We start from the raw sequence: 15,745 nt of genomic DNA, 5'->3' as shown, positions 1-15,745 counted from the left end.
CTTTTGCAGCAGATTTGCCCAATGCAATGCGTCTTTTGATTTCTTGACTGCTGCCTCCATGGGTGTTTATTTTGCATCCAAGTAAAATGAAATCCTTGACAACTTCAATCTTTTCTCTGTTAATCATGATACTGCTTATTGGTCCAGTTGTGAGAATTTTTGTTTCCCTTATGTTGAGGTGCAATCCATACTGAAGACTGGGGTCTTTGATCTTCATCAGTAAGTGCTTCAAGTCCTCTTCACTTTCAGCAAGCAAGATTGTGTCATCTGCACAAGTGGTCTTAGCACAAACAATCTTAAGCAAAACGTGCTCTTACATATGTACTTTCTGAGAACAAAACAATTTTAAGCAAACTATGGTTTTATCATGTACTTTCTGAGAACAAAAACAATCTTAAGCAAAACATATCTTCTATTTCCTGGAACATTTTCTCCTGGCTTAAGCATAATCATATTTTTGCTACCCTCTTTGTGTTACTTGTGTAACCGGTATAGAAGTTAATTTTAAAGAAAGAAATAAGAAGAGGAGCATAAACAAAATGGAGTTTTGGTCTACTCGTTTGTCAGCCTGTTCAGTAATGTCAAGTGCCTTAAAACTTTAAGTATTCTATCTCAAGCATAGCAGGGCAACTTTATGGAGCAATCTCAGGGTGCATTAGATGAAAATGAATTTGCAAAAGACTTTAAAAACACATCCTAAATTCCCTATATACAAGTATATAATAATCTCATAATATGTGTGTGTATTTTTTTTTTCTGGAATGTAAGTTGGAAAATATATTTTACAAAGAGTTGTTTTCAATTCTTTAAATCTGTTATTATTTCTTTTGTCTTAATAGAGCTGTCAGGCTATAATCGTCTTGGCTTTGATGTCTGTCAAGAATAGACACACAAAGAGAAGGTTGGGAGACCCCTTTTGACATGGTACTCCCCCATAGATGCAAAGTGACTGACTTAACCAAGTGGAAGAGCAAGTAAAGGACACACAGTTGTCCTGACTGAAGTTGGAGTGCTACAGAACTGTCTGCACTTCTGTTCAGATATATTTCTCAGATATTTGCCTTCAAGGAGAGCCTCAGATCTCAGGCACTGTGTCTTTCATTATCTCAGTTAAAACAATCTCAAACAGATCTGAAAGTCATTTCCATTTTCCTCATCAGTGAGTTCCTTCTAGCCTTTATTCAGTGCCTTGAAAATGTGCTGCTTGCTGAACTTTCTTGGGAGTCCTGAGTGCACACTTGTTCCTCCCCCGCCCCATTCCTTGCAGTCCTGTCAAGAAGCATTAGCTACAGCTTAATCTTTAATACCAAGTATGATGGTAATTTTGTGTGTTAACTTGGCCAGGCTTTGGTGCCTAGTGGTTTGATCAAACACTAGTCTAGATGTTACGACGTCCTTACATGTGATTATATCAGTTGGCCTTAAGTAAAGCAGATTATCTTCCATAATGTGAGTGGGCTTCATCCAATCAGTTCAAGGCTTTAAGACTGAAAAGGGAGATTTCTCAAGAGTGTATTCTCCCTCCAGACTATAAATAGGCATCTGTCCAGAATGCATCTTGCTCACCCACCACCTGACTTACCAATTGTGGGACATAAAACTGCTAGAATCTCCAGCCTATTGCCTGATTTACAGATTTTGGACTAGCCAGACCCCACAATTGCATGAGCCAATTCCTTAGAAATCAATCTCTCTCTCTCTCTCTCTCTCTGTGTATATATATGCGTGTGTGTGTGTGTGTATAGCTTGTTCTGTTTCTCTAGAGAACCCTAGGACACTGAGGATTATTGGAATGGTAATCCACACTCATCACCCATTGTGGGGGTCTCAGTTAATATTAAATAACACCCAGTAAGGGTGCTGAGTCCTTAAACAGGACTACCAAGCCTGAAGTATCAGAGTGTGTCCGCTGGGCAACAGCTGGCCTGCCCCTGCTGACATGGGAAACACTGTGCCTATCTGCAGCAGCTCCTCAGGAGCCAAGCTGTGCATGGACTCTCGACTTTCCCAGGCTCGCTGCTGCTGCTGACCACGAGCAGATGCTTCTCAGAGTGGGCAGCTTTCACCTTCTTGGGCTCTGTGAGTCACGCCTTCCTGACCAGTGACCTTTCCTTCATGTCTCTTTACTAGGTGCCCATTTACCGGGTGCAAACAGTGTCTCAGTATCAATTCCCTTACTTTGTCCCTTGCAAGCCTTGCTTCAGCGCACAGTCTGTCAGCAACTTGTCACCGTTGGTTCAAAACCAACAATCCTGCTCATTGTTTTCCACACACATCTCCTCTCTGGCTGGCATTGGACGAAGACTCAGTGCCATGCTCAGGGTGCCATTGTATAGCACAAAGGAAGACAGGGTTAGGGAAGCTATGAACTCAGTCACCTGTCAAAGATTATGTCTCAATGAGGCAATTTTCAACTAGGCTGTGTTATTTGGCTTCTGGTTCTTTCCTACCACCCTCCTCACCCTACTTATAGCATATCCACATGTTCACAAGTGAGAACTGTGGTGAATGTGAGACAGAATTTTAGCTTGAACAACTTTAGCACTTGAAAGTTGAAGGTCAGGGCCAATACCATTGGAATGAATGGGAAGAAAAACAATTGCAATTAAATTGCTACCAATGCACCTCTGTTGGGAAGGTGATAAAGAAACAATGTGCATGGAGGAAACATTCATAAGGCTCCTTTAAGGTTTTGCACAAGAGAAGAAACAATCTACTCTCTTTCAGATACTGGCTTATTGCTTCTGAAGTAAAATGGTCTTGTCATATGACTACTCTTTCTCTTCTTTGAATGCTGCATCTCTCTCTTTTTTCTTACCAGGCTTAGAAACTACTTCTTACTTTAAGTGCACTGAATTCAACACAGCCGTGTTTCCTTGACAGTAGAGAAACCATACAACTCAAACTTGTCTTTCTGTAAACAATGAGTTTGAATATACGTACACAGTATTCCATATTAACCTCTTTGTCATATCTTTGCTTAAGCATGCAATGTCTTAAGTAAATAAAGCCCCTAATTAATTTTTACAATCTTGGCAGCCTTCTACAATTCTTTTCCTCATCATCGTTGCATGGAGAGTTAGCGTAATATTAAATACTTTCTAACATTTTCTTCCGCTTAACCTATTAACCTATTTTCAATCTGTGGCATTTAAAACTCTTTCCTCTTTCATATTTCTTTTGAAGTCTTTCTTTTCCTTAAACCAGAATATTTTATAATTAGGTAGAGTGATAACATCAATAAAATTTTAAAAAAGTATTTCTCAAGATTTAACCCCTCATGCTCTATCTTTAGACAACTACTTCAAAGTGCCTGAGAATACACAGCCTAAGAGTTTATGTTTAGACAGCACCTTTTGCAATAATGAAGCAATAATTCATGTGTGAACACAGATTACACGAAGTTTTATAATAGTTCCAGTCTGTTCATATTTTTATCCTTGCCTGCCAGCATCTGATTTATTTTCTGACCATGTTTATAAAAATGTTCTCTAGAAGCTGTATCAAAATTTAACCTTCCACTTTCAGAGGACAAGGAAAAATGAGAATCTAAAGCGACTGTTTGTATCTTTCCATTTTCCAGTCAAGCAGCGTATTTTGCTTTATTTCTTGATTCACACAGAGAATAAGGACACAATTTCACCCATATTGTCTCAGCTAGGGATATACGCTGACAGATCTGTGCTTTACACACAGAGAGGAATCTTACCTCTCTGGTTGTAGACAAATTCTTTTTAAAATTTCCTGGTAGCAGGACTTTTATTATGTTTTAGTCTGGAAACACAGGCATTTCTCTGTTTATTTTATTTATTTATTTATTTTTGTGTGGAGCCCAAGAAAGTCTTCAGGAATCAAAAACTGTGTCTTTGCTTTGTTATGGGTAAGTTGTAGAGGTTGCTTGTTACAAATTGTGCATTTGGCACCATTTGTTTACAAACCAACAGAACTATCCACTTAGTTACCGGGTCTTTTGAAGAGACATTAAATCCTTTCCACAGAGAGCATAGAGATTTTAATCCCAGCCAGGAAAGGTCTGGTTAGCTTATATTATTAACAGAATTCCCCATACTATGGCATAACTTTCTCTCTGTGCAACTTCTGAAATTCTGCTCACATGATTGGGTGTCATCGGAAAGTAGGTAGTAGATCAACTAGCTCAAAACTATGTTGGGGCTAGCCTGAAGCTGGATGCTTTAGAAAATATATGTCAGAACTCCTAACATTTCAATTCTTTTAATTAAACACTTTAACATGCCCTGACACTATTTTCCAGAATTTGTTACTCCCCAGATCCAAAGGAGACCTGGTGGCACAAACAGTTAAGCACATGGCTACTAACTGAAAAGTTGGTGGTTCAAAACCACCCAGTGGCTCCACTGTAGAAAGACCTGAAATCTGCTTCTTAAAAGATTATAGCCGAGAAAACCGTATGGGACAATTCTACTTTCTTACATGGGGTTGCTATGAGTCAACGACCCCAGATCTACTAAATATTCTATGTTTAAATACATTGAATCCTCAAAATTTATCAGAAATCCTAGGTAAATATACACACTGATTCTTGGAAAAATATCTTTGCTAAAGCACCCAGAGGATGAAGTTAAAACTAAGGACAAATCAGAGGCAAAGACCTAATGTGATCATCCTCATAAGTGTCTTAGGTTGGGTGCTCCAGAAGCAGACCCTGAGATGAGGATTCATGTGTGAATGACTTGTTAAAAGAAATGTTCCCTTGGAGAAACATAAAGGAGAGAAGGAAGCAAGGGATTGATTCCAGTCTAAGTCCTGCAGGTTAGCTTGGGTCTGACTCTGCAAGGAAGCGCTGGAGCGTAACTTAAGCCTCATAGGTCCGAGACGAGGGAGCTGGGCTTTCTTAATTACATACTCCATCAGTCATTAGCTAAGGATGGTGAGAAGGTGAAGCAAAGTGACTCCAGTAGCTTGTGGGCTATCTTCCATAGAAGAGTCACAAGTGTTATCAGTTGAAGGTAGTTATGGATTGAGTTGTGTCCCCCAAAAATGTGTGTCAACTTGGCTAGGCCATGATTCTCAGTATTGTGTGATTGTCCACCATTTTGTCATCTTATGTGATTTTCCTATGTGTTATAAATTCTACCTCTATGATGTTAATGAGGCAGGATTGGAGGCAGTTATGTTAATGAGGCAGGACTCTATCAGATGAGGTTGTGTTTTGAGTAAATCTCTTTTGAGATATAAAAGAGTGAAGCAAGCAGAGAGACAGAGGAACCTCATGCCACCAAGAATGAAGAACTAGGAGTGGAGTGAGTGCTCCTAGACCAGATGAAGACTGATAACAAGGACCTTCCCCCAGAGCCGGTAGAGAAAGAAAGCCTTCCCCGGAGCTGACATCTTGAATTTGGACTTTTAACCGCCTAGACTGTGAGATAATAAATTTCTCTTTGTTAAAGCCATCCACTTGTGGTATTTCTGTTATAGCAGCACTAGATAACTAAGACAGAGTTTAAGATATATTGAATCCAGAAGAGAGGCACACAGAAACAGCAAAGGAGCTCTAAGGGCATCTGGTAGAGCACCATGTCTACTATATGATGTTGTTGCTGTTGTTAGTTGCCATCCAGTCCCCTGGACTCGTGGAGACCCCACGCACAACAGAATGAAATGCCATCTGGCCCTATGCCATCCCCATGATCAGTAGAGGATAAGACCTTTGTGATCCATAGGATTTTCATTGGTTGATTTTCTGAAGAAGATCACCAGCCTTTCTTCCTAGTCCATTTTCTTGTGGAAGCTCCACTGAAACTTGCCCATGGGTGATCCTGCTGGTATTTCAAATACCAGAAGGAAAGCAACACGTAAGCTACCACAGTATGACAAACTGACATACTGGTGATGTTGAAATGTGCTTGGGTACTCCTAAATAAAACAGTAACTATTAAAAAATGACTTCTCTTTGCAGAGCAACTTCTTCATGTAAGATTACTGGAGGGTCTTCAAGCACATACAAACAGCTTCATTAGACAGGGGCAGAAGGGCCTACTGGGGCTTAAAGTTTCAAGGTCCTTCAAATCTTCCCATATATCCCCAATCTAATTCCCAGAGTTCAATTTCTTCCCAATTAATGTCCTAATTTTCACATAAGACACCTGGTGAAACTATGAATTCAACTATGTTGTAATTCAGGAATTTATAGGATCAACATCCTCTAAGTTCTTGGCTATCATGGCCTTGTGGTGAGAAATAAGAGAATGTTTTAGCATTATTCAAGAAAGTCCTTGGGTTTCCATCTGTGCATTGTGCCATGAGTGGATTCTGAACTTGTTATTCTTTTTCTTTAAGCTTTCCAGTGCTGGTAGAAGCAGCCATCCCACCTCAAAATCCTTGAACTTCTCATGTCCTTAATTATTTTTTAATAACAACAATTCTGTCCCAGAGGTAGTGACTTAAATGGGCATATCATATTAATTGATAATTAGTTGTTAAATATAATTAGTTGTTTTCAAATCTAATGAAGAGTAAACTTCAAGGCCCCTCATCTGGATGGGCCTTTTCCATGGCCCTGAAAGGAGCTCTAAAAATTTTTGTATATGTAATTTTATGAGCCTTTTCTGAAAGACTTCCTCCTCTTAATTTTATGAGCTTCAGGTTTTACAAAACTTGATTCTGTCCTTGGCTCCTTCTTGCTTCACAAGTGGACTGCTCAATTTCTAATCCTTAATACTACTGAGATCCTCACTGCATTTTGCCATAGTTAGGTAAGATGAATAGTCCCAGATTACGCCCGTGTTTTGAAAGTCTGAGCCTATAAATTACCTTGAGTAGTAGTTTCTGTACTAGTCAAGAACATCAGAAGTCCCCAGTTAACTTAAGCAACAAAGAAGTTTATTAGAAGGATGACAGCTACCAAAGCTGGATAGGAGGACTGAGGGACTGCTCAGGAAATGATGAGGCAGGGTAAGCTCACACCATAGCCACCACCACGGTCTGCTTAGGATACTACTTTTGGCATGCTTACTATACATCTTTTTTCTTGCTGCTGCTAGACTCTCCTGCAGTTACTGTTAATTTCTGACCATTTCCTGCCTTTGTGTCATTCCCCCGGTATTCAAAATGCCATGTATGAGTATCTAATTGGTGAATCTTGGTTGATTGCCAGGGAAATGGAGAGAGAATATGCTCCACAGTCTTCCAAAGTGCGTTCTTCATCTTGTGGATTTCACCTAAATCAGAAGGACATTCAGATACCAGGTTGCTAAACAAAACCAAACCAAAAAACATTGTTTACCATAAAAGCATTCAGATTTTTTTCTTTAATTTCCTGCTGTTTTAAATGGCACCTGATAAGCAGCAATGTTTTCAGTTATTTCCTAGGATAGATTCTCAGAAGTAAAGTTTTCAAGTCAAAGGTTTTATAAAAAATTTTAGGATGTGTGACATATACTGTCAAATAGCTTTTCAAATTTTTTGTTCCAATTTATTCTCACACCAGCAATGTTTGGGTGATCCTATTTCACTGTGCCCTCACTCCCACTGACCTAACATCAGACATTTCCTTTTCTGTCAACAGTCTATTATCCTTTCTTGAAAACATCAACTTTTTATCTTTTAATGAAATTTAGCATTTTCCCCAATTCCTTTCTTGATTTCTTTGCTTTTTCTTCAAGTTCTTCAAGAACAGTAAGAAGGGCACAATATCACTCCTGTGATATTCCCACCCAAAATACATACCTCCATCTGATATGAGAGAACATCAAATTCAACCCAGATATTCTACAAAATAATTGGCCAGTACTCTTCAAAAGGAACCCTGGTGGCACAGTTGTTAAGAACTCGGCTGCTAACCAGAAAGTCGGCGGTTCAAACTCACCAGCTGCTCCTTGGAAACCCTATGGGGCAGTTCTACGCTGTCCTGTATGGTCACTATGAGCCGGAATTGACTCGACAGCAATGGTTGTTTTTTTTTTTTTTTTTGGTACTCTTCAAAAGGGTCAAGGTTATAAAAAGACGAAGACTAAGGAACTGTCCCAGATTAGAGGAGACTAAGGAGACAGGGCAACTAAATGCGCAGTGGGATCCTGGACTGGATCTTGGACCAGAAAAAACGATTTTAGTGGGAACACACTGGTGACATTTGAATAAGGTCTTTAGATTAGTTAATAATATAATAGCAGTTTCATTTCCTGCTTTTGATAATTGTACTATGGTTATATAAAATGTTAACATTAGGGGAAGTTGGGTGAAAGCTATATGGCATTTTTCTATACTATTATTGTGACTTTTATGTAAGTCTAAATGTATTTCAAAATTAAAAAATTGAAAAATATTTATGGTTTGTGGTGTTTTTATCTTGTGTTTTATTTGTAAATATTCAAATGTAAACAGTAGAAGTTTGTGGGGAGGACCTGACTTTATTCTTCTGTGACCTTCCAATCTATCCTTATCCTATGAAGGATGGTAAAGAGATTGTATTCATGTGACAACTCCCCCACACATCACCCAGGGCAGACACTGCTAACTGACTTTGACTCTCTTTCTGGTGAAGCCTATTATCTGCCATCACGGCTTGGCTGGAATTGTCACACTAGTTAAAATGCATTTACTATCTCTGCATGATGGGAAACTTCCCATAATTCTTTGTTTTTGAGATTTGATTTAAATTCATGTGCTTGTACCACTTTAAATTGTAAAAATACATGCTTCATTTTGTCTAATGCTTTCTTTGGAAAACTCCAGCACCCTCCCTCCTTCTGTTTCTTAACCACGTATTCTGAGGGATTTCAGCTGACTGTGCTTGCCATTGTTCCAGTTATTTGAGGAGCACAAAAGAATTGAAATACATGATTGCTACCTTCAAAGAGCTCATAGTCCAAGTGAGGAGATAAAATATAAACACAAGAAAAAACTATATAACTAGTAAAATCCACCCATATGTTCAATATGGTATAAAAACTGAATGGCTAAAATTTAAGATATTAAAAATACACCATGGATTTGAGGGTGTTGGGTTAGTGAGAGAAGAGCTTCCAGAGAAGCTGAATTTTCTACTTGTGTGCAATGTGAGATTTCCTAGTCTCATCAACTTATGAATATAAATGAGGATCATATTAACAGTGACAACACAAATTAACCCCACATACTTTTTCAGAATTGACTCCATAAAAACTCTTTCAGAACTTGAGCTGTTCTCCAAGTGTTGCAGGATGTCCCGCAGAGGTGGCACACTTGTGATCACTAACAGTTACCTCCTAGCCTTTTCCTCATGTCCCATGTTGATGTTCCCTGCCCACAAAAGCGCTTGATGTGACCGCTCCCCACTGGCACTATGGCCCATGCCTTCGGTGAGAGAGCTGATGCCCAAGCTGCCATGCTCTTTTGCTGCTTCCTGAGATCTCATGGGGTCTGAGTCACACTAAGGTGTATACGGAGGTAGGAAGAGAGCTCTTTCCACTACTCTGTAATCTGTCTTCCCATCTTTTCATCTAGACACCAAATAGTACTCTTTGTGCCCATAAATTTCACAGAGTTCCTTGAAAAATAACTTCTCACCTTTTGAGTCTTCTCCTTTCTACCTGGGGCTCAAACAAGGGTCCGTGAAGCCAGATTAGGGAGCTACATTCAAAATAGGCACCATGGATTTCTCCTCCTGACATCCATGCTGGAAAATAAAGAAAATCTTCCTCAAGCCCAACAACCCCCGTGAAAATTTACTCTTGACAGAAATACGCATGGCACAGTAGAAGATAAACTAGATAACCAGGACATCCTAAAAATTAAATACTTATGCTCATCAAAAGACTTCACCAAAAGAGTAAAAAGAAAACCTACAGACTGGGTAAAAATTTTTGGTAATGACACATCTGACAAGGGTCTAATCTCTAAAAAATATAGAAAACATCAGTACCTCAACAACACAAAGACAAACAATCCAATAAAAAAATGGGCAAAGGACATGAACAGACATTTCACCAAAGAAGACATTCAGGTGGCTGACAAACACGTGATGAAATGCTCACGATCATTAGCCGTTAGAGAGAGATGCAAATCAAAACTATAATGAGATACTATCTCATCCCGGCAATAATGGCACTGATCCAAAAACCAGACAACAACAAATGCTGGTGAGGTTGTAGGGAGACGGGAATTCTTATACACTGCTGGCGGGACTGTAAAATGGTACAATCTCTATGGAAAATGGTATGGCCCTTCTTAAAAAGCTAGAAATAAAAATACCATACGATCCAGCAATCTCATTCCTAGGTATATATCCTAGAGAAATAAGAGCTGTGACACAAATAGACATATCCACGCCCATGTTCACTGCAGCATTATTCACAATAGCAAAAAGATGGAAACAACCTAAATGTTCATCAATGAATGAATAGATAAACAAATTGTGGTACATACATACAGTGGAATACTATGCAACAATAAAGAATAATGATAAATCCACAAAACATTTCACAACATGGATGAATCTGGAGGACGTTATGCTGAGTGATATAAGTTAATCACAAGAGGACAAATATTGTATGAGACCACTATTATAAAAAGTCAAGAACAGGTTTACACACAGAAAGAAACATTCTTTGATGGTTACTTGGGATGGGAGGGGGAGGGAGGAAGAATCACTGAATAGACAGTAGACATGTGTTAACTCTGGTGAAGGGAAAGTCAATATACAATATGGGGGAAGTCAGAACAATATGACCAAAAAAAGAAGGAAGACACTGAGAGGTACACAAGAATAAAGGGCAACTATAGTAAATACTGTAACATATACAATCCTGCAACAACATTAATAACAAATAATAATTTGTGAGTGGATACATAGGTAGACATGTATGCTAAATAAGTGTGGGAGGTCATACGGGAGTACACCCATTTGCATATATAGGTATGGTTGTGGATATTTCTACTTACATATTTGTGTGTGCCGCATGTGTATTTATAATATATAATAGAGCACACAGGGGACACAGTTATGGGAACTTCCTGGACATAACCAAATACCTCGAGGGACTGAGCCATTGGGCTTAAAGGATAAGGACCACAGTCTCGGGGGACATCTAGGTCAATTGGCATAATGTAGTTCATAAAGATAATCTTCTATATCCTAGGTCGGTGAGTAGCATCTGGGGTCTTAAACGCTTGCAAGCAGCCATCCAAGTTAAAACTATTGGTCTCCTCTCATCTGGAGCAAAGGAGGGTGAAGAAACCCAAAAGACTCAAGGAAGCTATTTGTCCAAAGGACTAATGGTCCACATGAAGCACAGCCTCCTCTAGCCTGACACCAGAAGAACTAGTTAGTGCCTGGCTACCAATACCAACAGCTCTGACCAGAAACACAATAGAAAGTCCAGGTTAGAATGGGTGAAAAATGTAGAACAAAATTCAAATTCATAAAAAAGACCAGACTTACTGGCCTGATAGAGACTGGAGGAACCCCCAAGACTATTGCCCTAAGACAGCCTTCAAACCTGGAGCTGAAGCCACTCCCAGTGTTCACCTTTCAGCCAAATAAAAGACTGGCCTAAAAAATAAACAATAACACCTGTGAGGAATGTGCTCCACAGAATAATTAATTATACAAGACCAAAAGGGAAACATTTGCCCAAAAGCAAAGATGAGAAGGCAGGGAGGGGTAAGGAAATTGGATGAGTGGAAACGGGGAACCCAGGGTGGAAATGGGGAGAGTGCTGACACATTGCAGGGTAACAACCAATGTCAATGTCATGGAACAATTTGTGTATGAATTATTGAATGGAACACTAATTTGCTGTGTAAACTCTCACTAAAGCACAATAAAATGTTCGAAGAAAAGAAATACTCATGGCATCAACTACTTCAGATAGTTCCAGATTTTTCCAGATTAAGTCCAAGATGCCTTCTTCGCCTCCAATCTTTCTCTGTCTTAATTATTACTATTATTTTTCTTATGATGATTAAAAGTCTCAAAATGTGATTTCCTTTGAATTGTATGATTTTGGTCTCTGGTGAGATAACTCTTAACATTATTGGGGATATCTACTAAGTGCTGCCTACAACAATGCCATGGGGGACACAGAAACAGACGAAGAGGCTGTCTGGATTCGGTATCATCAAGGCTTTTCATTTCCACGTATTTTCTATAACCCTGTTTTATTAAAAATCTTCGCTCATCCTTGTATTATCGACTTGATCATTTCCTCTAAATCAAACCTTTGCCCAATGCTTACTTAATCTGTCAGGGGCCTTTGTAAAATTCTTCAGTGAAACTCTCCAACCCAAGAGCACTTTCTCCCCTCTGTTCCTCTTCTGCTGTTTGTAGGGCTCCCTTCTTCTTCTCTTCTGCACACCATCTCCAACCACTACCCCAACACTCCTCGAGGTAGCTCCTCAGTGTTTCCAGGAAAATGAACAAAAGTCCTTTATGAAGCATATTTGGTCACGTTTTTTCTTGACTGTTAACCTTTTCTCTGAACAGGCACACTTTCCATTGTGGAGGACTCTCTCGCACAGTACTCCTGACTTACCACGTCCATTTGTTTCAGCAGTGCCTCAGTGTCCTGTCTGTTTTCTCTCCACTGCCTCCTGGTGTGGACACAGACAGCATGTGGTCACAGTGCTTATTGGCCCCTCTGGCCACTGGAGGACATGCGCAATGATGAGCACTCTTGATGATGTTTGTATGCTCTGGGACATAATTATCACTCTAAGACAGTGGGCCAGGACAAGGAATGCAGTCTGCGGTTCAGTAGATGTACTGTAGCTTTTTCTGAAAATGTGGTCCACAGATCACTTGTATTAGAAGTTCTAGAAGAGCTTGTAAAAGCACATGATCATTTGCCTCCTGTCAAACCTACTAAACCAAACGAAACCAAACCCATTGTCATCGAGTCCATTCCAACTCACAGCAACCCTATAGGACAGAGTAGAATGGCTGGTGGATTTGAACTGCTGAACTTTGGTTAGCAGCCACTAACCACTGCGCCACCAGGGCCCCACTGATGACTCAGAATTGCTGAATTCACGAGGAAGTATTTGCATGTCTGAACAGTCTTCATTCTTGTCTTATTTCCAGTTGAACATTTTACTGAATATAGAATTTAAAATTGGAAATAATGGTCCCTCAGTCTTTTAAGGAAATGCTTGATGACAAGAATTTCCTGGGAAGCTGTTTCTTTCTAAACCTGGAGTTAGGCTTGGAGAGCCAACCAGAAAGTTCGAGTCAGAATCTCTCGGTATGAGAAGAAGAATCTGTATTTTTAATAAGAATATCATAAATACGTATATTGTGTTTGGTCATAACTACTTCACTCTGCACTTGACTTTTCTGGACTTATTTTTAAACTCATTTTTACATCTCCATTTTGTGGAAAGAATAGTTGTTTATTTAACAAACATCCCTTCACTGAGAATCCATATTTAAGGTGACAATAATTTTGGCTCACTTTTGCGTCAGTTGCTGCCTTCTCCTCATCCCAAAGGCAAATTATCTTCTGATTGGGCCTCGTCATCACATCTTTCTTCTTCAGAAATCATGTGCATCTCAATTTTCTCCTTGTTCTCTTCCTTTAAAGAAGGCTTCAAGGAAAGGCAAATGCAAGATATTGAAACATTAACTATTTGGAAGGATTTTAGCTAAGGAAAAGATTCAAAATGTTCAAAAGAAGGAGGCCTCGAGAGAGTGGGACACCCCTTGGGCACCACTTTGCATCCCCTTAGCAACTCCGTCTGTGGCCAGTTCCACACGTATTTCAGTTAACTACTGTCAGATGGAATCTGTCAGCACCTCACCTCTGGCTGCTGCATGCATCTTGTATCTTGCCCCAGGGTTTTTCTAGCACCACTGCTTGACCTCACTGCTTGTGCAACCTGAAACTACACCTGTGAAGTCACCCTTGACCTCTGGAGACAAAAGCCAGTGGATAAAAATGCATCTGCCTCACATTTGTCCCCTGGGTGGATAGTTCTGACAAGCATTTCCCAAGGCTGTTTTGAGGGTCTGTTTGGCCACCCTGGAACTGTGTTAGTGAGCATGAAGCAGGGAAAGGGGGAGAAACCAGTCCAAGTCCTAGGTGACCTGCTTGAGTCTTGGGAGTTCCTTACAGGTATAGCCTAGATGCCTTGTGGAATTCACAGGCTAAACTGAGTTCCCTTGGAGTAGAAATGAACTCTCAGGAGGACCCAAGAACTGACCCTCAGGCTAGATCCTCCCCAAGCTGTAATGATTACATTAACAGAAGCTAGCCTCTGAGTGGCACCAGATCCTTGCTAATGACCCGCATTCTACATTCTAGACACAGACCCACAATTGGCACTTTCACCAGGCCAAAACAGTTGTGCAATGACCTGGTTTTTATAATAAAGTGAACAGGGCAGTTACTTGGGGTTGTGCAGTTTGGACACTGCTCAAGGGTGCCACTGAGGAATGATTGGGTGACCGAAATCCAGCCCACAACAAACCTTGCTCCCTGTTGCAGGCTCCACTTGACCAGGGGAAGGGGCAAGATTTTCTTTGTACGAGAGTGCCATCTGCTTGCCAAGCCCTGCTTGAGGCCTTGCACCTGCTGGGTCTGTTCACCTGTTCCAGCTGCCTGTATCCCAGCATTCCAGTGTGTCTCCTGGACATTCGCTGATGCACAGACACTGGCCAGGGACCCTTCCAGATCTGGGAGCCACTACTTCACATTAGTAAAATTGGCAGAGTGATTCCTCCCTTTTTATTGCCTTAGTCTTCTAAAGTTTTTGCTTGCATTCTCCGAAAAAGAAATTTTGAAAAACTGCTTACTCCTTCACATCTAAAAGGGATATATTATTTAAAAAAATTGTCAAGTTTAAATAGTTGCAAAAGATGTATATTCTGGCATATTGTATATACTTTAAATATATTTTTATTAAAACTTTGAAGTATCAAATACAGGCCATTCAGTTGATTCAAAGATATAACTAAATTAGCAAAGTCAGTTCTTATGGTTGAACCTATCAGCCAAATCAAAGTTACTTCCTCCCAGAAAAAAAATGCTAGACTTCCTATATAAAAGTACAAATCAATGTGTTAACATACCCAGGATAATCTTCTCAGTTCTTTTTTTAATCTTTTAATTTTTTCCCATACAAAAATTTATACATACATTGTTACGTGACTCTAATTGCTCTCCCCATACTGTGACAGCACACTCCTCCTTTTCACCCCTGATTCCCCATGTCCATTCAATGAGATCCTAACCCTCTCTGCCTTCCCATCTCACCTTCGGAGAGAAGCTGCCCCTTTAGTCTCTTGTATCTACTTGAGCTAAGAGGTGCACTCCTCATGAGTATCACTTTATGTCCCACAGTCCAGTCCAATCCCTGTCTGAAGAGTTGGCCTCGAAGATTGTTTTAGTTCTGGGCTGATAGAGAATCCAGGGCCATGCTTTCCAGGGTTCCTCCAGTCTCAGTCAGACCATTAAGTCTGATCTTCTTACTAGAATTTGAGTTCTGCACCTGACCTTTCTCCTGCTCCATCCGGGACTCTTTGTTGTGTTCCCTGTCAGGACGGTCATTGGTGGTAGCTGGGCACCATTTAGCTCTTCTGGTCTCATGCTGATAAAGTCTCTGGTTTATGTGGCCCTTTCTGTCTCGTGGGTTAATACTTTCCTTGTGTCTTTGGTGTTCTTCATTTTCCTTTACTGCAGGTGGTTGGGACAAATTGATGCATCTTAGATGGCCATTTGCAAGCTTTTAAGACCCCAGACACCACTCACCAAAGTAGGATGGAGAACATTTTCTTAATAAGCTTTGTTTT

The sequence above is a fragment of the Trichechus manatus genome, unplaced genomic scaffold (assembly GCF_000243295.1).
Source record: "Trichechus manatus latirostris isolate Lorelei unplaced genomic scaffold, TriManLat1.0 scaffold00156, whole genome shotgun sequence".
In the NCBI taxonomy this organism is placed as follows: Eukaryota; Metazoa; Chordata; class Mammalia; order Sirenia; family Trichechidae; genus Trichechus; species Trichechus manatus.
This window is presented reverse-complemented; position numbering follows the sequence as displayed.